Genomic DNA, 25,541 nt, shown 5'->3' on the forward strand with positions numbered 1-25,541 from the left:
CAGCAATAGTTTATAAAACATTTTGTTCGATATGCGCACCGGGTTATTATGTTCATGCACGTTCTTTGCTAAAAGCTGTCTTGCCATCTGAAATTATAAACGCACGAAAAACTGTCTGAGAAACAAAGCGATTGCTTCCTTTTGGTAAAAACTGGGATGGAAGGAAAACATTTAATAGTTTTCTCTTAAAACTTTCGGGCTGATAGGCAATGGTCGATGTATAAACACTACCCAGACTTTTTGTTTCCGACTGCGGAAGACATCCTCCGACGTAAAGCGGCGAACTGCAAAGAGAACGCTAGGAAGCTCTGATTATATAGGTAGTGCAGGGGGCGCCACTAACCATCAGGTGGCGTCTGCTATGAGACTGTTTCTGGTAATACCGACATTCTCCACTGAAGGTAATTGATCGCCACGCTTCCGGTGTAACGCCGACATCCAGATTTTATGCAGTTTAACGCCTACTCATTTCTCCAGAAATCTCTATAAGATTCCTAGTGGTAGCATGTATCTTTCCCATGGTGAGGCATGCATCCATAGCTTTGGATTTCTCCTCCGATCATATTTGCTTTGCTATTACGAGCTCTTTACTAGTCCTGTTATTTTGACGTCTCCATAACCTTTTGCCTGCTTAATTTGTTGCATTTTTGTATAGTTTGCTACCGTCGATTAAATACAGTAGCTCGTGTGTCATCCAGGATTTCTCATTCTAAGACTTGTCTTTTTGCCTACTTCATCTCTGCTTTCTTTCCTACTTCATCACTCAGTGGTACCCATTCATCTTCTGTCGTACTCCTTTCCCCTGTTTAAGACGAACATTGCGTAACGCTTCAACTCCGATTCTTTCAGTTCCTTCATGGCTCATTTCCTTTGTTTCCTACCTTTCTCCAATTTCTCCACTTCATAACAAATAAATTACGGCCAGAGAAAACATCTATCCGTAAAAATGATTTGTAGTTCAAAATCTGGTTCGTAAATCATTCTCTTATCATCATGTAACCTACCTGAAATGTTTCTGTGTCTGTAGGACTCTTCTACGTACACAATACACTTTCACTATTTTTAACCTAAGTATTAGGAATTATTAAACTGCGTTCTGTGCAAATGTCTACAAGGTAGCTTTGCCCTTCATTTCCTTTCTCTTCTCACTCCCATGTTCTCCTTATATTTTTCCTACTGTCACCTCCCGCTCGCCGTCATAATTAAATTTTGGCCTTCCTTAATGATATAAAAGGTTTCTTTCATCTTATTATTTTTGGAGCTGGTAGGTGTAGCTCTAGCAGTCACTGAGAGCAGCAATAAAGCACGTACAGTGATGGTAGATGCGTTTAATGATGATAAGTGTAACTTTGAGCTCCATACGGCGTGATCTTTTGGATATGTATGAATCTCTGAGAAGCTGTTTGCTGACGGTGTTATTGCACATAATTAAATTGCAGCGCCAGAAAACTACAGCGAAATGCAGGAAAATCTGCAAATGATCGATGATGCAGGGACTCCCATTTGACCTTCAGTATAACGGAAATCTAACGAAATGCGAATAACTAGCATTGGTGTTGTATTAGAATAGTTAATTAATTCAACTTTAATTAAAATATATCCACTTGATTGCATTCGATTACGTATATTGACGTACTTTGACCCTGCAACGTGCTGAAGTGCATGTTTTGCCTGATATGTTATGTAGACTAACCACAGTCATGTAATGAGTCACAAGCAAATCGCTAAGTTTCAGGTGTGATGAAGTACCTCGACGAAAGAATGCCTATAAAACATCATTATATGACTGGAGTATTGTATGAATTTGTTAGAGAAATTTAGCACAAATGCAGAACAGAGACTGTAACCGCAATTTGAATTAATTCACTGATATCCAAATATGCAAATGTATTTAGAGTTCAGTCGAAACAGAATTTTATGGGCAACAATATGAAAACAGATGGACCTTCTGCATACAATCACTCTGTTCGTATATCAGTACTACAGATCGGAAATTTTGTCACACGATTACAGAATAAAAGTGTTTTCACAGCATTTCAGTAGGGTAATATATCATTCAGGGTTTCACCCAATGGCTACAACATCGTTTGTTTTGATATGTGTTATTTTTTTTAGCACCAGTTATACCACTGTGCGTCGGATCTATATGACTTGGAACTCCGATTTGGCTACATCACGCTAGAAACACACCGCTCCATAAGGCATAGCTCTACCACGCTATTGCAGTGTGTAAGTAGAACAGCCAGCACTGACAAGCAAACTGAATTGCATACCGGCACTAAGATATATCAAATGCAGAACAGCGCACTTAAGAACCAAAACGATCAAACAGTTCAAATACCCTTTCAAAACCAGTTTTAACATTCAGTTGCGATCAATATTAAAGGAAAACGTGAACTATATTCACAATTATTACTAATTTTATTGCACATTTAAAGTACCCAGCTTCGATAACCTCATTTTAGTCTTTATTTTCGCAATGAAATAATGTTTTCCGTTAGCAGAAGAAGTTACAATCATGTAAGCTTAGGTGGTTTCAGCATAGTTATCTGCCTTTCGTAGTATCATTCACTTTTGATACCGTTAGAATAGTACAAATGGCAGCATTAAGTCTTTGAACAAGATCCTGAACGTGGGCTTTCCACGAAATTTTACTATCTATCTGAACACATAGAAATTTGAACTGTTTAGTATTACTAATCATATGCCCCTTCTGTGAGATTAAAACGTCAGTTTTTGTTGAATTGTGTGTTAGAAACTGTAAAAACTGAGTCTTACTGTGATTCAACGTTAGTTTATTTTCTACAAGCCATGAACTGAGGTCGTGTACTGCTCTATTTGAAACCGAGTCAGTGTTGCACACAACATCCTTTACTACCTAGCTAGTGCCATCAGCAGTCAGAAATATTTTAGAGTTACCCATAATACTAGAGGGCATATCATTTATATAAATAAGGAACAGGAGCGGCCCCCAGCACTGATCCCTGGGGCACCCCCCACATGATATTACCCCACTCAGATCCCACATCACAGCCGTCATCAACATTGTCAATAATGCCATTTGCTGCCTGTTGCTAAAGTAAGAGGTGAACCAATTGTGAACTACTCCCCTTATTCCGTAATGGTCCAATATCTGGAGCAATATTGTGAGATGAACACAGTCAAATGCCTTAGTTAAAGAAAACGCCAAGCGTTCGAAACTTTTTGCTTAGCCCATCCAGTACCTCACAGAGGAAAGAGAAAAGCACAGGGAGCAGGGCCTTATTATGAACAGCTGTAATAACTTGTAGTATTTCATCATTTTCAGCGGAGGGGGTAGGCCTATGTGCTAGGATGGCTCACTGCATGGAGGTTGATAGGCTAGTTGCCGTAATGTTGTTCTTATTGCGCGAATTCAAGTAGCGCAAGTTCGTAGGCCTTCTACTCTACCATGTTACACACATCCCCACAACATATGTTAAGGATAAATGCAGGATATGAAAGATACAGGATCAAGGAAGTTAAAGAAAACGCATGAAATGTACCTTACATAAGATGCAGAAACAGAGACATTCTGTTTAAAATCTTATGCATATTTCCTAACAACTGGTAGGAGAAAATTATTAAACTCTTCCACAAGAGGACATCTTTCTTCGTTATTCAAGAAAATTTTATATAATCGTCGCAGCTGCAATCCACGATTATGGTGGATCAAATGATTTCAAGTGTATTCTAGGTCGTTACTCTCACAACAGGTTTTAGTCCTTCCTCTGTCTTCTACAGACTGAAAAACAAGGAATAATAATTCATCCTCGTTTTTCATAGAGCGCATAGCACTGGTATTGGTAATACGTTGTTATATAATTGGTGGAGCATAGCATGCGCGCTGCGTAAATTTTACATTACTTACAATTGTTTACAGCCCCTTGCCAATAATACAGTCTCACTTTGTACTTTACATTTCACGTTACAATAACAGAAGGTTAAGGTGACAGCAAGGAAAAGGGAAAGGCACAAACACCGTTATCTACACTTATTAATATACGTGACCGACGAATGACGCTGAGTCATTTTGTGCACACTTTCTATGTATCCATTTAAGCAAAAGCAAAATGGAATATTTGTAATGTCTTTCCTGTAATTTCCAATTAGGTTCGCAGTCATATATATATATATATATATATATATATATATATATATATATATATATATATATATCCAGGAAACGTTCCTCACACACAAAGGAAGAAAATATGTTACGTAGACATGCGTCTGGAAACGCTTACTTTCCATGTTAGAGCTCATTTTATTACTTCTCTTCAAATCACATTAATAATGGAATGGAAACACTTTGTTACAGGAAATGTTCAAAATGTCCTCCGCTAGCGTGGATACATGCATCCACCCTCCGTCGCATGGAATCCCTGATGCGCTGATGCAGCCCTGGAGAATGGCGTATTGTATCACAGCCGTCCACAATACGAGCACGAAGAGTCTCTACATTTGGTACCGGGGTTGCGTAGACAAGAGCTTTCAAATGCCCCCATAAATGAAAGTCAGGAGGGTTGAGGTCGGGAGAGCGTGGAGGCCATGGAATTGGTCCGCCTCTACCAATCCATCGGTCAGCGAATCTGTTGTTGAGAAGCGTACGAACGCTTCGACAAAAATGTGCAGGAGCTCCATCGTGCATGAACCACATGTTGTGTCGTACTTGTAAAGGCACATGTTCTAGCAGCACAGGTAGAGTAACCCGTATGAAATCATGATAACGTGCTCCATTGAGCGTAGGTGGGAGAACATGGGGCCCAATCAAGACATCACCAACAATGCCTGCCCGTACTGTAGGGCAATGAGTCCCATGTCAACACAAGCACCGAATTCAACATTACCTTTCTTCGATTGGGCCAACTGGCGGTAAATCGAGGAAGTACAGTACATACTGACGAAACTAAAATGAGCTCTAACATGGGAATTAAGCGTTTCCGGACACATGTCCACATAATGTCTTTTCTTTATTTGTGTGTGAGGAATGTTTCCTGAAAGTTTGGCCGTACGTTTTTGTAACACCATATATATATATATATATATATATATATATATATATATATATATATATATAAGTGAGTTACTCGTTAAAAAAGAGTCTGAGAGGTTACATGGAAACGCATTGTGGAACTACTGCACCCATCACTTGTGATTTAGTTTTGTACTTCGTGTTTGTTACCATTCAGTAATATAGAGCTACATGAACTATTTCCATTAAGTACCCAATACATTTTGTGCTTCCAACATTCTATTCTCTCTTTATACTCTGTATGAATGAGGGAGTGAGTGAGTGTATGTTGGATATGTCTTTCTTCTGGTAGCATTACAGCATCTAGCTGTCTGCTGTGGTAGCAACAGGGTAGCCAACGTAACTTTCTCAGTCGAGGCAGTTTCGGTGGTCACTCGATAGTATTTGGTGGCGGAAAGGATCCCTCTGGTCTGTTACGTTCACCTGGGGAAGTTCGTTACAGGGAGAGCATGCTCTCGTTAGTCGGAACTGAACCTTTGGCGAATGAAGATTTATATGGCTTGGAACTCCGCTTCGGTTACATCACGCTAGAAACACACCGCTCCATAAGGCATAGTTCCACCACGCTATTGCAATGTTTATGTAGAACAGCCAGCACTGACAGGTAAACTAAATTGCACACCGGCACTGAGATGCAACAAATACGGAACAGCGAACGTAGAACAAAAACGATCAAACAGTTCAAATACCGTTTCAAAGCCAGTTTTTAAAATTCAGTTGGAAAGGTCTACAAGGTAGCTTTCCCTTTCGTTTCCTTTCTCTTCTCACTTCCGTGTTCTCCTAATATTTTTTCTACTATCAGCTTCTACTCGGCCGTCATAATCAAATTTTGGCCTTCCTTAATGATCCCAAAAGGTTCTTTCATCTTATTATACATTTTTCAATCTCTTTATCATTTGCGGAGCTAGTAGTTGTAACTCCAGTAGTCATTGAGGGCAGCAATATAGCACATATAGGGATGGTCGATGCGTTTAATGACGATAAATGTAACTATAAGCTCCATACGGCGTGATCTATTGGACATGTATGAAGCTCGGAGATGTTTGCTGACGGTGTTATTGCATGTAATAAAGTTGCAAAGTCAGTTTCGATTCGCACCTAGGTAGTCGGTGCGTAGGTCTGGTCCTGTGAAATGCTTCTGTAATATAGGTCGAGAGTGAAGGAAGCGAGTAGGAGTAGGAGAGTTGAAGCACTTCTTTACTGCATGTAACTTTAACACTTTTAATAGAGTCAAAAAACACAAGTAAATATCAAAGTCATTCAATACTCCAGTCATATAATGGTGTTTTAGACGCATTCTTTCGTTGAGGTACTTCATCACACCTGAAATCTAACGATGTGCCTGTGACTCAGTCTTAAGAGCGACTTTGCGCTGGATAGTGTGTCAATGTGTGATGGCGTGTGGCTATTTAACGTGTGCGTTTTATTTGCTTCAGGTTCGACAGTGGAATCCTTATTTTTTCAGAGTTTAGTCACTAGTATATCTTATCTATTTAGTATGCTTTTGCGTTTGCTTTGTGTAAATCAGAACACATGGTGTAGGAAGTTCGTTACTCCTGCACGGGTTTAAATTCAGTTGTCTGACTTCTCTTTCGATTGAAATGTATGTGCGAACTTTTCTCGTGTGTATGTGGTCTATTTCTCCTACTTTTCATTACGTTCCAGTTTTAAAATTGGTAACTTTGTTCGTGTTATGTGGTGGTAATTTGACTGTGTCTGACTTCAGCACCATCTTGTCTAAGTTTTACTCATATTTCAGCATGATATTTAACTGCTCACTGAATTTCTACTGTTTATGTATTTTGCGTTCTTGTAGTTTTGACGAGTCTTAGTAATTTTGTTGACTATTTAAGGCATTTGCGGTTGTTTACCCGCCAGCGTACCTTCGTTTCATGTGGAAGATGATGCAGGTAAATTTCTTTGTCGGAAAGTGTTCCATAGTGTTCTTATTCATAATAATTCAACCATAGCGTTAAGGATGAACCTCTGAGCCTTTGATTTATTGTGATGGGCAAAATGTTTTTATCTGTACTCTTGTGTGTGTGAATCGTGTATGGCTCAATTGGCTCTGAGCACTATGGGACTTAACATCTGAGATCATCAGTCCCGTAGAACTTAGAACTACTTAAACCATTCCATGAATTACAACGATACAAAAATTTTGGCCCATACATCAAACTTTTGGAGCTCGATTACCAATGAATCTGTGAAAATAAGATAGTCTGACCACGAGACTCTCATCAATCGAGATAGCGGTTATCAGCTAAACTCTGCTTGGAATCCTGTTATTGAGAAACTTCGTAGACGACGTAGTTATCTGCATAAAGATGGAAATCCACCTGACACCGATACTCCAGGCATTCACAGTGGAGGGCGCGAGGCGCAGCGCACGGAGCCGTTATGAACGCGCACACTGAGCAGCGCATGCGCAATGTCACCTCAGAAGGCTATAAATAGCGGAGCTCAGCGTATACTCGCCAGTACTACTACAGTGGCACTCACCTGCAGATGGCCAGAAGTCTCTGCGCCGAAATATCGTGGCAGGAAGTTACTGATAACCGGCAGTTCTCCCGTGTTTTTAAGGAACATACTTAAACCTGACCAAGCTAAGGATATCTCACACTCCCATGCCCGAGGCAGGATTCGAACCTGCGAACGTAGCGGTCACGCGTTTCCAGACTGAAGCGCCTAGAACCACTCGGCCACACCGGCCGGCTGAATCGTGTATGTTTGTGTGAACTCTACCCATGGGAGCCTCAGGTTTTCTCTTCATTTGTCACCCACCGCAATGTATCTCAGCACTCAGTATAGTAACAAGTGAGTTGAAAATTAAATGACAGGCAACGAAAACGCATAGTTTAAAATTACTGTATGAAATTTTCATATGATGTTTTATTCCTACATCTACATCACAGTCCCCATTTGTTGTGGCGGAGGGTACTCTTTGTAACAGTAACTGAGGCGTCCGACCCTGTTCCACTCGCGAATAGCGAGTGCCAAGAATTACTGTCGGTAAGCCTCTGTATTGCCTGTACTTCTTGAATTTTCTCCTCGTGGTCATTACGTAAGAAATATGTGGGCGGGGGAAACGGGAAGTAATATCATGTCCGACTCTTTCCGGAAAGTGCTCTCTCGAAGTTCCAGTATTAAATCTCCCCATGATGCGCAGCGCCTGTCTTGTAACGTCTGCCAGTTGAGTTCGCTGACAATCTCCGTAACGCTGTCGTGCCGACTAAACGGCCACATGACGAAAAGTGCCGCTCTTCGTTGATCTTCTCTAGCTCTTCTGTCAGTCCTATCTGGTACGCATCCAAGAAAGATGAACAACACTCAAGAATCCGTCGAACAAGCGTCTTATAAGTCACTTTCTCCGTGGATGAGTTACATTTCCTTAAGATTTTTCCTTTTCATCTGAGTCTGCCATGTGGTCATTGCACTTCAGGTTGCTCTGGATAGTTACATGCAGATATTTTACGGCAGTTACTGTTTCCAGCGCTATGGCATCAATATTGTAGCTGTGCAGCAATAGATTTTTCCCATATGTATGTTCAATATGTTACATTTACTTCCGTTCATAATCAACTCCCAGAGCCTGCACCAATCACCAGTTATCTTCTGGAGGTTATTCTGCAAACCGTTACTATCGTCTGGTTCTGCTTCTTTGCTACAGACAACAACATCATCCGCGAATAGCCTTAGAGGGCACCGACCTTTCTATATTCCGGAAATTACCTTTACATCTGTCGATTTTGTTCCGTTAAGAGCGATGTGTTGTGTTCTGTATGCAAGGAAGTCTTGAATCCAGTGGCAAATCTGCTCCTACACTTGTATTTCTTTCACTAAACGACTGTGGGGGAAGGTGTCAAACGTCTTCAAATAGTCAAGGAACACGGCGTCAACCTAAGCGCCATTGTCTGCGGCGCTGTGGATTTCATGGAGTAACAGAGCGAGCTGAGTTTCACAGGATATCTGTTGGCGGAATCAATATTGATTCCTATAGAGGAGATTTTTCTTCTTCAAGAACGTCATAATTCTTGAGCATAAAACTCAATAATTCTACAACAGATTGTCGTCAGTGATATAACTCTATAAATATGCGCATCCGTCCTACAGCCGTTCTTAAAAAGGGAAATGACCTGCACTTTCTACACTTTCTACCAGTCGCTAGGACCATTCGTTGCTCAAGTGATCTACGATAAATTACTGCTAGAAGAGGAGCAAGTTCTTTCACATAATCTTTTTCAAATCTCATAGGTATCTCATCTGGTCCTAACGCCTTTCAACTACTAAGCGATTGTAGTTGTTTTTCTATTCCGCAATCGCTTACCTCAGTCTCAGCCATTTCGACGTTCGTACGACGATTGAAAGGAGAGGCCGAATTCCGTTTCGATACCAGTATGGTCATTGAGTGAATAAATAAATGATTTTGACCCTCTAACTGAATTTACATACGACCGAAATCTCTTAGGACTTTTACTCAGATCGGTTGGCAAAGTTGTACTTTCAAAGTTATTGAGTGCTTCTGTCATTGTACTACTTCCGTTCATTTTCTCTTCATTCATCTTTCGTTTGTTAGCTACGTTTTCACTTCTCTTGAATTCTCTTTCTTCACCTGGCAGTTTTCTAACACGGCTATTAAACCACATTGGGTTTTTCCCATCTCTTTAGACCTTACGTGGAACATACTTGTCTAGGGCACATTGCACGAGTCCTTTAAAATTTTTTTCCATGCATGTGCCACATCTTCGTACTCATCACTTTTACTACACAAAAATATCTTCCTACTTTTCTCAACATTCTTTGCCAGACCCGTTGTCATAGATTCTAACACAGGCTTATGATGGCACTAATACCTTCCTATACGTCAGCTGCTTCGCTAAGTTCAGGTCTGTTTATTGCCAGGAGGACTAAGACGCTACCGTCACGAGTTGGTTCTCAAACTGCCTGCTCAAAGCAGTTTTTGGACAAGACATCAAAGACATCCAGAACAATGTCACACGAATCCCTGTCTCTGGCATCAGTTTTGACAGCATGACAGTACCAATCTCTACCTGCCAAGTTGAAGTCACCGCCTATTAGAAAAGCATGAACAGCAAAATTACTAACGATATTCTGCAAGTTTTGTCTGAAACACTCTACCTATAGGGCTCCTCAAGCAGATGGTCTGTAAGAGCAACCGATTACTGTTTTGACCGATCTTTGATACTTCACAGAGTTTAATTCCCAATCGAAATCCGTGATAACCTCGCTAGATTTTCTCAAATTCTTTACTCCAATAAACACGCCGCCACTATTGGCCTTACGATAAATATTCCAAGGATGACATCAACGTCTGGTTTCAACCAAATTTCTGTTCATAATGCTATCTGTGCGTTATAACCTTCGGTAAGCGATACTAATTCTAGGGTCTTTTCTTGTGTGTTTCTGCAGTTTATTAAAATCATATTAACCTTTTTTGTCTCAAACTGTCTTTGAGCCCAAGGGAGGGTTTCTCTAACCTAAAAGAAGCTCCATGTGCACCTCACACGCACTCCACTATACTGGTAACCACTTCCTTCTTTTAGTCCACGCCTGACTTATTAAGAGGAAACCCAAAATTCTGTATCCTACGGTGGAGGTCGGGAAACTCGGTTCCAGTACCATCGCAGGGCCGTCTGAGCCTCTGGTTTAGACCTTCCACTGTCCTCCAAACCAGAGAACCGCGGTGAACCCTGGATACGGAGCTACAATTAGACAGCTTAGCCTGCACCCTGCTTGCGATGCTAACTGCCCTCACCAAACGGGCCATCCACCTAAAGGAGCCGAGGATTCCCTCGGAAACCAAGTGGCATTCGTGCTGACATGTGCTGCTATATGCAGCCGGTTGCACCCAATGTGTTCAACAGCCGCCGGCAGGGCGTCTTCCACAACACGGACGATACCCCCCGGAAAACACAACGAGTGCACACTGGCATTCATTCACGCCTTATCTGCTATTTTCCTTAGGGGGCCCCATCACTTTCCTAACACTGGAGCTCCAAAGAACGAGCATATCCACCCCTGCACTTGTCCAGACTGGGCGGGAAAATCGGCCGCTAACACAACAGTAAAGGCATCCCTTGCTGGCTCGGTTGTCATCAATATTACCTGTTGTCAAAAAAGCCAAGGCGTAAGAAGCCAGCAGCGCGACCTGCTCCCTCTTTCACCTACCACCCAGTGACACGCGAACCCGCCACTGTCTGCCAAACACTCTCGAGCGAGGACGAACAGGCCAGATGTTGCGTATCAGAAAATTCAGCGACACCCGGGTCATTATGCGATTCCAACAGCACCAAAGGTGTCACAGGTCTCATTTCCAGAGCCACGATGTCGCCGCAGCTTTGAACATTAGCCAGAAGCATGTCGACGGTAGCCAGCGCTGCTTCCTGCGGTTTACGGACAGCAGCCAACTCTCCTTGTGTCCTCAAACAACGAGGACACTCCCTAACCATATCGAAATGTGTAAAAATAGATATAAGATCTCAAATGGCGATACTGAGTTTCGAATGTACGCAAAATATGTAGACGCGAATAAACAAAAGCACTAAAATCTGCTCTGCAGATTTCTTACTATGCTCTGAGAAGGCGAACCGTTGAACAGAAATAAATTTCTCTACTGAAGCAGATGTATATACAGGTACATGTTACTAGAAACTCTGCTTACCCGAAAGCTACTGCACTAGGTAAGGATGGAAACTAGAATTATCTGATCTAAACCACATTCTGTGTACCAGCACGAGATTTAAACTTAGTGGCGTGATGTGCCGGCCTGATGGTGAGGAAATTACACTAGAAAGTCGCCTTACACAAGGATGTGCACAAAGATTTACGCAAAAATAGAAACTAAAGTAATTTTCTAACCACTAGTCTACACACTAGAAGACACAGTTGCAGGTACCTCCTTTGCGGAAGCACGTGAAAAAAAAGAGTACTAAACTAAATTACTGTGCATCACACAATTGGTGCTCTGCTACCGCTGCTGGCGCATCTGCTCGGCTCAGCGTCTGCCGTTACGACATAGAATATTAAACTGTGTTGACAGTTTCTCAAATAGACCCCTCCCCCTTTCTAAGATTATTTGTAATACATCCAACCTGTCGTTTCTGAAGTGCAAAAGGCAGGGCTTAATCTAGATTTTTGCCTGATTAACTTAGTATTTTTGCTGAGGCTTAAGTTCCTCCTTGCTCCGAATTATTTGAAATAACATATGTTCTTACATTGTTCCCATTTGCTCATTCCATCTATTCACTTGGCTCTTTTTATTAATGCTAACGCGCTATTAATGCTTAACAATTCAGTGATTAATTCAGGTCATACATTAAATTTTTTAAATTTTAGTTAAACTGGGTGGCGACCCAGCAAAATATTTTGCCACACGAAACTTACAGTAGACTGCAGAGTTCCACACTGGCTAAGTTCCGCACTTTCTGTTTGCAAATCACTTTCCACTTAAACATTCACCCATCAACAACCACTTGCCTCTCTGCTTCTTTATGCACAATACGTTACATTTGTTTACGTTGAGTTTCAATTGCCAACCCCTGTACCAAGCGTCGGTCCTCTCCAGGTCTTCCTGCATTTCGATACAATTTTCTAGCGTTTCAAAATGTCTACAGACAACAGCATCATCAGCCAATGGCTTCATAATAGCTTCTTACACCACACAATGCATTTTTGTATACTTCGAACACTAATGGCCGTTTTATACATCCTTCGCCTACACCCGAATTTATTTTTAGGTTTGAATATTTTCTGTCCCACAAGTTTGGCATGCTGTGTTCTGTTTGCTAGGAACTCTTAAGCCCAATCTCACAACTGATCTGTAATTCCGTATGCTCTTTTTGTGTATTCTTTGAGACAGTATCAAACGACTTCAGGATCTCAAGGAACGCAGTATAAATTGGACGCCGAAATATACTGCCGTGCGAGTTTCGTGGATGAACAGAGGGAACTGAGTTTCAGACGATCGTTGTTTGCGTAATCAGTGTTGATTCGACAGATTTTTTTCCGTTAGGCATATGACATGAGAAAACCTAAAAGGAATGCCCTATGAATCAGATGGAAGTTATAGGAAGATGCACGAAGCGGCCAAGAAATTGACGGACGGAGTGAATAGTTTAGCGAGGGAAATACGCACTAAAGTTGCGAAGTAGAAGATAGAAATACAAGATACGATTGCTGGGCGCATAGCTCAAACAAACAAAAACGAGAGTAAACAGAACTTCCCCACCGACGGTAACAACCAGAACATTTCCAGTTGGAGGTAGGCGAGTAAGTTCACGCTAGCCAAACACAAAACACTCTGCAAATTGCGGATGTGGATGGCCGCGACCGAAAAGCTTATCTCCCAGTGCGAAGCGGAAAGCGCCGTCAAATTGTAAGGACAGATCGGCAGATGGGCCAACGCAGCAAAAAATACTTTATCTGGCTCCAGAACCGTATCCGCGCGCCCAGCACAAAGATAACCGTGACAGGACACTGACAGGGCGAGAAGAGGTGGCCACTGTTAGCTCAGACAGGGCGTGAGTGAAAGAAGTCGTATTGCCTTGGCGCTGTGATAAGAGCGAACTGAATGTGCAGTAAATCGGATGTTAGCATAGAGATTATGAGTGGTTTATGTCTGCAATACGCACCACAGACTCGAGCAGTCATTCCTTGGTACCTAGAATGAATGTTTCACGCTGCAGTGGATTGTACGCTTTTTTTTTTGTAATTTCTTGATAGACTCAAACTTTGTGTTGGACTGGACTCTAGCTCAGAACGTTGCGTTACCTTGGCTACGATTTTACTGTTTGAGGTATCTAAGCACGACTTAACAATATTCCTCCACATCTTCGATTCTGCTACTACCTATCTCCAAACTACATAGAAATTTCCCCGCTAAACTATTGGAACGCAAAATTCTGAGTTCATACCCTGGCCCACAACAAATGTTAATCTGGCAAAAGTTTCATCTCTTGATATCTCTGAATGAAACGGTCCTTTGCAATATACACCTCCTATATCGTTATTTCAGAGTTACAAAGTATCAGGTCTCAAAGACTTTTTAGCAGGTCGTTGGACCTCAACAGTAATTTACGGAACTCTTCAGATGGCAAGAACTTATGACACCAATAGTCATTAAACTGGCAGAAGACATAGATGTAAAGGTTGAAGAGCTTCCACAGCTTGCGGATGTAACAGTTAGCTCGAAGGCATGACGAACAAAGACTACAAAAGACGAAACCAGTATGATCAACGAAGGAAAAAAAGGATTCTATTGAAGATGGAGACGAAACAGTTCAGAGCTACAAACTTGCGAAGACAACATGCATCATAAGGCCTCCACTGCTCGTGACTATCCAACGCCACGGGTTAACGGACAGAGCCAGGTTGTAGCTGAAAGCACGTTCCCGTGGATATGGCTTTCCGGGTAGCAATTTGCAGAACCGCGAGAGAAACTAATCTGTTGACAACAGGTTATACGATCAAGTACATGTTTTTTTATTGGTGGTTAATGGAAATTGCGAAACGCTGTAAAAGGAAATCCATTGGCTCATGCCTTTTATGTGTTCAACAATAAACATGAATTGTACGAAGTGTAAACCAGTAAAGGCACTAACTTTTGTCAAATTTGCGCTCAGTGGGTTTGTGATCATACAAAATATATTTTGGCCCCACGATTATACCAATTAATTATCATAAGGATGAATTGACTAGTAAGCGTGAAGGAATGAGCTTTGTTTATATCAGCCCTCGAGCACGAGAACCCAGTGATATTTCAAAATTGGGAAACTGGATACTCTGAATGGCAGCACCGGCGGCAGGCAGTTGCAGTAGTAGAAATAGTAATAGTAGTGGTTGAAGAATTAGTAGTTTAAAAGGATATCGGACATACACTCCTGAAAATTGAAATAAGAACACCGTGAATTCATTGTCCCAGGAAGGGGAAACTTTATTGACACATTCCTGGGGTCAGATACATCACATGATCACACTGACAGGACCACAGGCACATAGACACAGGCAACAGAGCATGCACAATGTCGGCACTAGTACAGTGTATATCCACCTTTCGCAGCAATGCAGGCTGCTATTCTCCCATGGAGACGATCGTAGAGATGCTGGATGTAGTCCTGTGGAACGGCTTGCCATGCCATTTCCACCTGGCGCCTCAGTTGGACCAGCGTTCGTGCTGGACGTGCAGACCGTGTTAGACGACGCTTCATCCAGTCCCAAACATGTTCAATGGGGGACAGATCCGGAGATCTTGCTGACCAGGGTAGTTGACTTACACCTTCTAGAGCACGTTGGGTGGCACGGGATACATGCGGACATGCATTGTGCTGTTGGAACAGCAAGTTCCCTTGCCGGTCTAGGAATGGTAGAACGATGGGTTCGATGACGGTTTGGATGTACCGTGCACTATTCAGTACCCCTCGACGATCACCAGAGGTGTACGGCCAGTGTAGGAGATCGCTCCCCACACCATGATGCCGGGTGTTGGCCCTGTGTGCCTCGGTCGTATGCAGTCCTGATGGTGGCGCCCACCTGCACGGCGCCAAACACGCATACGACCATCATTGTGCACCAAGGCAGAAGCGACTCTCATCGCTGAAGACGACACGTTTCCATTCGTCCCTCCATTCACGCCTGTCGCGACACCACTGGAGGCGGGCTGCACGATGTTGGGGCGTGAGCGGAAGACGGCCTAACGGTGTGCGGGACCGTAGCCCAGCTTCATGGAGACGGTTGCGAATGGTCCTCGCTGATACCCCAGGAGCAACAGTGTCCCTAATTTGCTGGGAAGTGGCGATGCGCTCCCCTACGGCACTGCGTAGGATCCTACGGTCTTGGCGTGCATCCGTGCGTCGCTGCGGTCCGGTCCCAGGTCGACGGGCACGTGCACCTTCCGCCGACCACTGGCGACAACATCGATGTACTGTGGAGACCTCACGCCCCACGTGTTGAGCAATTCGGCGGTACGTCCACCCAGCCTCCCGCATGTCCACTATACGCCCTCGCTCAAAGTCCGTCAACTGCACATACGGTTCACGTCCACGCTGTCGCGGCATGCTACCAGTGTTAAAGACTGCGATGGAGCTCCGTATGCCACGGCAAACTGGCTGACACTGACGGCGGCGGTGCACAAATGCTGCGCAGCTAGCGCCATTCGACGGCCAACACCGCGGTTCCTGGTGTGTCCACTGTGCCGTGCGTGTGATCATTGCTTGTACAGCCCTCTCGCAGTGTCCGGAGCAAGTATGGTGGGCCTGACACACCGGTGTCAATGTGTTATTTTTTCCATTTCCAGGAGTGTATCTCCGTATTACAATTTAAGAGCAACGTAAATAATGAGGATGTTCAAAAAGTCTCTCTACAGTGTCATATGCCGCAATGAATATACCGAAATGAAACTCAGTAAAATACAAGTTATTAATTTATTGAATATTCATTTTTACTTACAAATTTTCCCATTACATGTTAAAAGTGTCCCCCCTGTTGTTGAATACACAATTTAATACGTCTAAGCACGTTTCCAAACACAAGCAGTAACATTTATTCTGTAACAGAAGCAGTGAAAGTGGACACTGCAGTTTTCAGTTCATCGACGGAAAAAATTGTTCAAATGGCTCTGTGCACTATGCGACTTAACTTCTAAGGTCATCAGTCCCCTAGAACTTAGAATTACCAATCTAACCTAGGGACAGCACACACATCCATGCCCGAGGCAGCCTGCAGCGCCTAGAACCACTCGGCCACCCTAGCTGGCTTCATCGATGGATTTTGGACGCTTTTTATAAATAGTTGCTTTCGCTGAACCCCAGAAGAAAAAGTCAGGTGGTGTTAGGTGAGGCTATCTGGGAGGCCAAAGTCCCTGTGAAATTATACGGTCACTAAAAACATAAGCAAGCCGTGACATTGAAACGCGAGCTGTATGCGCAGTTGCACCACCTTGTTGAACATAACCACTCAGTATTTCACTTAACACAAGTTCTCCTATGAATGCGTACAGAATATCACTGCATGAAATGTAATAAAATAAAAATAGTTGTGACTCCTTTTCTTTACTATCAGTGTAATGTAAGAGAATGACTATGAGCTGTAATTTATGTAAAAAAGAAACACATATTAATGCAATGGCTCAGCATAAAAGAGAAATAATTAATATAGAAATATTATTAACAGTGCAATAAGCTGTTTAATTTAGCCCGACACGTATCAGCACTCAGTAAACTAGCTCAGTTCTCGGGGATTACGGAATTGTAAATACTCATTTGTTTAGCGATTAAAACACCATGGACATTCCTCAAGATATGCCTAGTCGACGTCAAGTTAAAAATCGTATGCTTGCAGCACCCAGTCCGTTCACAGTACAACAATAAATTCCGTAATTCAATATCGTGGTTTCGTCTTGATTCCCAATATAAGATGAAACGTCCCCTTTAAACAATTATACAAGACTGTGATTAAACGGACACACAATATTCTTTAGCGCACCGCAATCTAACTTTCATTAATCCCTACAAAAGAATGGCCCTGACTAACATTAGCCTATACCTTTCACAAATCACTTACCTCACAAAAATCGTCGTTACTCAAGCTACTGCAATACAGCGAGCGCCACTACTGCCAGCTAAAGAAAAGATTAACCTATACGTTTCACAAATCGCTTATCTCACAAAAATCTTGGTTACTCGAACTACTGCAATACAGCGAGCGCCACTACTGCCAGCTAAATAAAACATTAACCTATACGTTTCACAGATCGCTTACCTCACAAAAATCTTGGTTACTAGAATTACTGCAATACAGCGAGCGCCACTACTGCCAGCTAAATATAAGATTCCAACTACTGAAGGCACTAACTACTGAAAGGCATAGTTAGCAAATGAAAGATTTTGATAGAGAACAGACAATGTATTTACCTCAATATTGTTCAAAAGTCATAATGCATATAGCAGTTCATGACATCACGTCTTACAAATTTCAAAACTCCGCCATCTCTCTCCCCACATCCACCACTGCTGGCGGTTCACCTCCAACTGCGCAATGCTACGCGCTGTTCACATCCATCTGCCCAACGCTACAGTGACGAGAATTACAACAATGCCAACCAGCCACAGACTGCACACAGCACAGCCAGTGATCTTCATACAGAGCGCTACGTGGCGTTACCGATAAAAAACCTAAACAGCCTACTTACATAGCCCCCATGCTCCCCACAAAAAAATTTTACAAATCGTTTTGGGCACTGGCCAATACAGATTTTTGATGAAATTTTTCATAATTACAATAACAAAGATATCAAATGCACACTCTTCTTGATACACTGTTGGTAAAAAGCAAAGATTTTCTCACAGTCCATAAAGACAGTCCTGATCATTCATCACAGTATTAATTACAATTTTATGCTCAAAGTATGAACAGTAAAAGAGATTGCACACTGAAGTAGTGGATTTCCATGCACTCTTGAAGAAGTAGTGTTGTCCTTTGAATGGAAAGACAGTGCTGACTCTTGACATGTAGACAGGTAATGTGCCACAACAGAGTCAGTTGAAGTTTTGAAGAACATTGCTAAGTAGGTCATCACAGAGTAGATCCACTGTAGTACTGGTAGAGATTACGGTATTGGTGGGCCACCAAAGGTGCAGACCCAATGTAGTCATTGTAGAAATAATGCTATTGGTGAGTCATCAAAGGTGTAGACCCACTGTAGTCCTAGTAGAGGTAATGGTACTGGTGGGCCATCAAAGATGCAGACCCACTGTAGTCCTTGTAGAGATGGCCAGCAGTCATCTGTTGCGACTGTGCAGATGCACAATCACCATTGAAGGGTCATGCGGAGAATATAGCAAGTCCATAAACCACCACTTGTGCATTCACAAAGTTTTTGGAATTGTCCTTAGAACCAGCAATGCTGTTAACCAGTCCCTTGCTGTATTATTAACACAAGTCCAAACATTAACAGTCCTATTTTTTTTCACATATTGTGATATACTATGACCAACAGAAATGTGTGCTGTGAAATGAATGCTTACAAGTTACTTAATTTGATGAACTGGTGTCAATTACAATTTTATAACATGAGAATACAATAACAAAGGTACAAAATACATAATTAAAAAACATAATTATACAGATGAATTTGTAGTAGTACAGGCTTTACAAGAGAATAGAAATAAACAGATACATCAGTGTTACAGGAATTATGACATAAGTGAATATATAAAATAATGAGAATAGTTTTCGAAACATTAATTTCACACATGAGCATTAAAACAGAACAGAATAAATAATGTCTAAACATCTTTACAAATAAAATAACATAGTATTTGAAAAATTCTACAACACAAAATCTTATTAGCTAAACACATAGAGACAGGAAAGAGACAAATACACAAGAGTACATAAACACATAGCAGAATAACACAGGAGGAAAGGACAGGGTTTGTTTTCAGTGTAACATTTGGTACTGCAGTCCAACCCAAAACTTCATTCCATAGAGCTTTCATCTTATTTCAACATTTGTTTTCACCAAAAAAATCCTATTCAAGCATGCTGTCTGTATTTATATGTTCACATATTTCTTACCTCATTATTTATTTTCCGTTGTCTTACCTCATCATTTATTTCAAAGAATATAATACCTAAACCTGTTGTCCCTGAACGCTACTTTCTTGTTCATATCCTCTTTCAAAATACTTTTTTGGCCAAACCACTATCTTATAGCTTCTCAATGCATTTCTTCCAATTCATCACAACTCGTTCTCTTATATAGCCTACCCCATTTTAAGCTAACTTAAATCTACTGAGCTCAGATGCTAAACTGAGGGACGAGGCAAAGAATTAATACAAACAGCAATGAAAAAAAAATTGAAATTATCAAAGCAAGCAGCATAAATTAGCAAAGCAAATGCAATATTACAACTAATATAAGGCAATGCCCAGCAACAAGAAAAATAAATCCGTAGCAAAACTGGCTTAACAGAATAAAACAAAGTCAAATTCAGTAACACTATGCCTGGCAAACAGCAGCAGCAAATGCAATAACTTATATATAAACATGACAAAGCTCAAGCAGAAAAAATATTACAGTAAAAATGGCCATGTTTAATACTAATGTCACATCTTAACACTAGAGTGATGCATCACTTTGACTTATACTACTAAATAAGCTACCCAGTCATTGACAACAATTCTAAACATTCATGGTGGTGTCTGTTTGTCTTATATCATGTCTCCCTACCACTTTCGCGCAACGACGCCATGAGCGTGTGTTTTAGGGAATTGACTAGTTTGAACCTGGGACCTGTTGCTTGTAAGGAACGCCAGACCACACATGACATGTAGAATTCAGAAGAGTTCAGTGAGACTAGCGATGATATAACCAAATACTAAATGATCTCAGTGTCAGCTCCACTGCACTCCCTGTAAAAGAATCTTAATACTAACTAAATATAGTGGAAAGGGTTCAAGGCTTCCCTATTTTTAGTTAGCTAGTGAAATAACATCGAAAAAGCAGTTAAGTTTACCATTGGAAATTTTATTCTACTCATAAAACATTGATTATAAATTGCACTATTGATAAAAGGAGATGTTTTAATACAGGATGGTAAAAACCAACTGTGTTCAACAAAAATGTGAACGAATATTTCCTGAATGGGTTTCCAAGTTCAACAATCGATCGAAGGATGACCTATGTCATACCACATCTATAATCTAGGTTTAAATTAAGTTTCACAAAAGAGAAAAACTATCAAAATGGTTTACAGTGACCCTCAATTATCGTTAATAACTTATCTAACTTCTCGTAAATTACAGTGACTGATGTGGCTTCTCAATAACTATATAACAGAAAAATCGTCGCGTTTGAGATTTTTACTTCAAGTGGCAAATGTGAACACCATGAGCTTTAATTGACGATCGACACTAGTATTACGCAAAAAGGGGGTGTAACAGATGAGACTTCTGCAGTTCTGAGTGAAGCCTTATGCACTCAAAAATGCGGCATCACGTGCGTTATTACCTTGTCGGTGTTTAGGCAGCGTCAGGGCAGCGGCGGGCAGCACAGCTCCGCTCACCTCGCCATCTCGGAAGCAACTCCCTTCTCTTACTACAATTTACCGAAGTTGGTTTAAAAAAACTATCTGGCTGTGTTTTCATCTGACCAATCAGGGTCTCAATGTTAACCTTAAGCTCCGCCTACAAAAATTCTGTCTATCCAATGAGAAACGTTATACTTTTCGTGGTGGGGCAATGTTTTTAAAGTTTGCAACGTAACAGAGACGCTAAAAAGTCTTCCGCTAAAACCTACAGCTGGTGTGGTCCTTTTAGCGTTATCGTAAGATCTATACTGTTCTTCTGGAGGGCTCTATCTTTTAACATGGGCTGATCCTAATGTAACAGACACGCGAAAAAGTCTCACACTAAAACTTGCGGGTGGTAGTGGCCCTTTTTGTGTTATCGTAAGATCTATACTGTTTTCTTGAGGGCTGTAGATTTTAACATGGGCTGGGGCATGGCCCTTGACGTAACAGAGACGTGAAAAAGTCCCACGCTAAAACGTGCAGGTGGTAGTCTCAGAGGTAGGCTGGCGACGTGGATGTCCAGTCCGTCCCTTATCGTAGGGTCTTCTAGCTTAACACGGTTCTGCTCTCGGCTTCTGTTCTCGTTTCTCCCCTCGGAACTGTGTCGGTCTCACGATGGTAAGGTACGACATGCATTTAGGCATTCTTGTGTTAGTCTGTGGTATTCCATTTGCTCACTCGTTACTCGTATTACTTTGGTTAATTTAATGTCACGATTTATTCGGAGCTATGTGACATACTACTGGATTTGCTTATCATGTTTGGGTTTTCATGGAGGGTGTTGGATTTGCCTGACACCTTACAAAATTATGTATGCAATTCCTGTGAAGAGAAATGTCTTTTTGTGCTCCCTCGTTTTTTTGGAAGTAGATCATAAAATTACTGTTTACTGGATCTGTAGGCATAAAATATCTATATTAGTACACCTATTAAATTTTATTTTAACCAATGTTGCAGTGCAGCTAGAAACTAGATATTAAACAAAATGAGCAATTTTTCAACTAAAACGACAATAGATGTAAAATGTTTCTCATTATTTCATTAGGCATTTTAATAAATATCATAAATTAAGAGCTCCACAGTATGATCATATGTTTTCAAGTTTGAGCGTGTCGTATTTGTGATGCTTTCTACAAAGAAATGTCAATAGCGAGGATAATGGCCTCTTTTTTTTCTCCACCTGTGCCTCTGAAAGGCACACACTAATGGGTTTTTTTCCAGGCGTCTGTTGCGCAGCTGGGTGCCCATGACGCATTACGTGAAGGTGGCCACTTAACTTTCTTACCGAAATATTTACGACAGCAGTGACAGTCTCATATAAAAAAAGTTTCACAGGTCGACAATTTGCGTTTCAAATCTGTAGAAACAAAATCCTGTAAATATAACAGTGTCCAAAAAATTTTCGCCAGCACAGTGATACATTCACGCATATACACACATTTCATAACTCTTAAAGTACGATTCTCGGTTTCCAACAACCTTTTTCACAAACCAGAGTCCCTAATCACTACTCATTATTCCTTTCTTTGTTACACATATACATATTCGTAGATACGTCTTCAATATTTCATCATAACAAATATGCTGCATAATCAGATTCCTCATATAGTATCAGTTTATTGATCATAAACATACCGCAACAGTGTAATACACAATGTCATCATAACATCATAAAACCTCAGCCAAATCTCAAAATCGTTGTAGCTTCCTCCAATAATTTTAAAACCTAAAAAAATTCTCTGCACATTTCAATAGTGTCATCTACCTCAAACGTACTTTAAAAATCATGATCCCATACCAAGTACGTCATTCAAAGCTCTCTTAGTAACACATTGGTTCCGAAAAAAATAAGAACAGTTCACAAAGTACAGACAAAATACAACTTCATAAGTGTGAAATTATCCAACTGTGTAATTGTGTAAACATGTGTCACTGACACAGTATAAAAGAATGTTTGTCTCTCTCAGTTAAATGATCAGATATCTGTGTAATTTATGTGTTAGAGAAATATGGTACCGATGTGTAAAATGGTATAAGCAAATGCCATATTAGTTAGGGCTCCTTGTGTTTTGCCAGACACATGGTACACAAAGTAAGTGTGTACCCCCTGAGGATTATGAGGGTTAGCGTCTATGTTATTTTTCTCTGAGCCAGCCGGCGCACGTGGCTACCTGCGGTGCAAGTCATTGTCTGTCTCTTTGTTGGCGCGCGTCGTTTTTGGGATTAGGAGACCTAACTTCTACAAATTCACCTTGTCGAGAGTGCCCTGCTCTGTTTGAATCCCGCCAGTTCTGATGGAATTCAGGTGTGTCGTTTTGTCGGTAGTTTACATAGTTTCTTGTTTGTCGGACATGTGGTGGAGAATTTCTCCCGGAATCCTAACTGCACGCTGAACTGTTGCGTCTGAAGTTATTCTGTCTCCCTTGATAATAATTGTTTTGTTTTCCATATCGTCTGTTTCTATGGTTATCTCTGTCATATTCATAATTACAGAAGTGCGATCTTTCTCTGTAACTATTACTTTGCCAGCGGATGTCATATGGGTGGTGTCTGTTTTGTTCACGATTTGCGTTGTAAGAATAGCCTTGTCGTGTCCAGTTATTATTTCTTTCATCGCGGAATTGTGACGGATGTGATCTGTAATTGTTGTGTTCCTGTTTTTCCTTTCCGCAATTGTCAGTGTCAATTTCCAGTTCTTGTAACAGTCCCTGAAAAGCTTCAATGTCGTCTTTGCAACGCCCTGCCAAAATTATATGTCGTAAATGTTCAGGTCATTTGACTAAGCAAATGCGGATGAGTTCTGAGGGGCTGTATGCGTTTGACAGGCACTGATTCTTATGCAACATGTCCTCAAAATATTTCATGAGACTGGAAAATTCAGATTGTTCAAAATGTTTCATCATATTGATGCTATGTTTTACTCGGTCTTGTGTGACTTGAGACCAATATGCTGAGAGGAAGGTATGGTAAAATTCTCCTTCACTGTGGCAATCGTGAATGACCGATCGCATTCTTACAGCTGGTTCATTCTCTAAGTAGCCACACATAAATTCTAATCTATGCTCTAATGACCAGTTGGGAGGAAAACAATGAGAGAATTGATGGAGCCATGCTTGTGGATGAATGTCGTTGCCAGAATTCTTAAATGTTTTGAATTTACGTGTAGTAATGAACAGCTTATAGTCAAAATCATCATGTCGGCGAGTCGCATGTCGGTCATAATTACGTCGTTTCGGCGGTTCCATCTCAAAATTCGGTGCACCTTGCCAATTTCTTCCATAATTTCCGAAGTGCCCTTTGTTATTATTTTGTGGCTGTTCCGTATTTCTATGTCCCTCTTCCCGTATTGGAGTGCGAGTGTCCTCTGAAATACGTAATTCTTGTATTACCTGTGTCAGCTGACCTTGTACTTCCCGGATTTCTCTTTGGTGTTGCGTGTTAATTTGATTCTGATTTTGTTTGAATTTCCTAATTTGTTCGAACTCTTCTGTGTCATTAAAGACTACCGGTTTTGTGTCATTCAGATTATCATCTACCTTCGTAGATAAATTATTTAGCTAATCCGAAAGTTCAACTACTTTCTCTGATAATGAACTGATTTCCTCCATGTGTCTTTCTGAGCTAATTTTCAGAGTATCTACTGTGTCCTTTAAGTTTTCCTGAGTTTTTACAAGTTGTGTAACCGAATCGGTAGATGCAACTGAGTCAATTTTAGCTTTCAAGGTCTCATGATTTCCATGAACAATAGTTTGAAGTTCTTTTATGGCTGCTTCGTTATTATTCAATGCATTTTCATGAAAAAATAGTTTGGAAATGATCACAAATTTGTGTTTTTACGTCATTACAGACTTTTTGACATTTCGATTCGATGTTATGTAACTCAGTAGTTAAATCTTCACATGTTTGTTCAAGCGTATGTTCCACTGAGTCTAACGTTTGAAGCTTTTGTTCCATTGTGTCTAACTTTTGAAACTTTTGCTGTGTTTGTCTCTGGTGTTGTTCCATTTGTTGCATTAATTGCAATAATAATGTATTAGTGTCTGGAATCTGTTTCTCTGTGCTTTTTGGCAGTACATTTTCATCGGCAACATTCACATTTTGACAATTTACAATATTGAATTCTGTCATTTCGGATTCCTGAGGCGAGCTGTTGCCGACCGATCGATCGATAATGCTTCCCTGTTCACTAATTTTTTCACTGTCCACACCATTATTTGCAGCCCACTCCATTTCCCTATGTACAGTTACTAAATTACTACCTTGAACATTAGTTAATTCATTACTCGGCGGCGCTAACACACTGCTTTCGTCTTCACTGTCATTTCTCAGTTTACTTTGTAGCCGAGTATTTCGTTTTTCATACACCATTATTGTCACAATATTTCACACGACAGCACAGA

The sequence above is a fragment of the Schistocerca gregaria genome, chromosome 3 (genome assembly GCF_023897955.1).
Source record: "Schistocerca gregaria isolate iqSchGreg1 chromosome 3, iqSchGreg1.2, whole genome shotgun sequence".
Classification (NCBI taxonomy): Eukaryota; Metazoa; Arthropoda; class Insecta; order Orthoptera; family Acrididae; genus Schistocerca; species Schistocerca gregaria.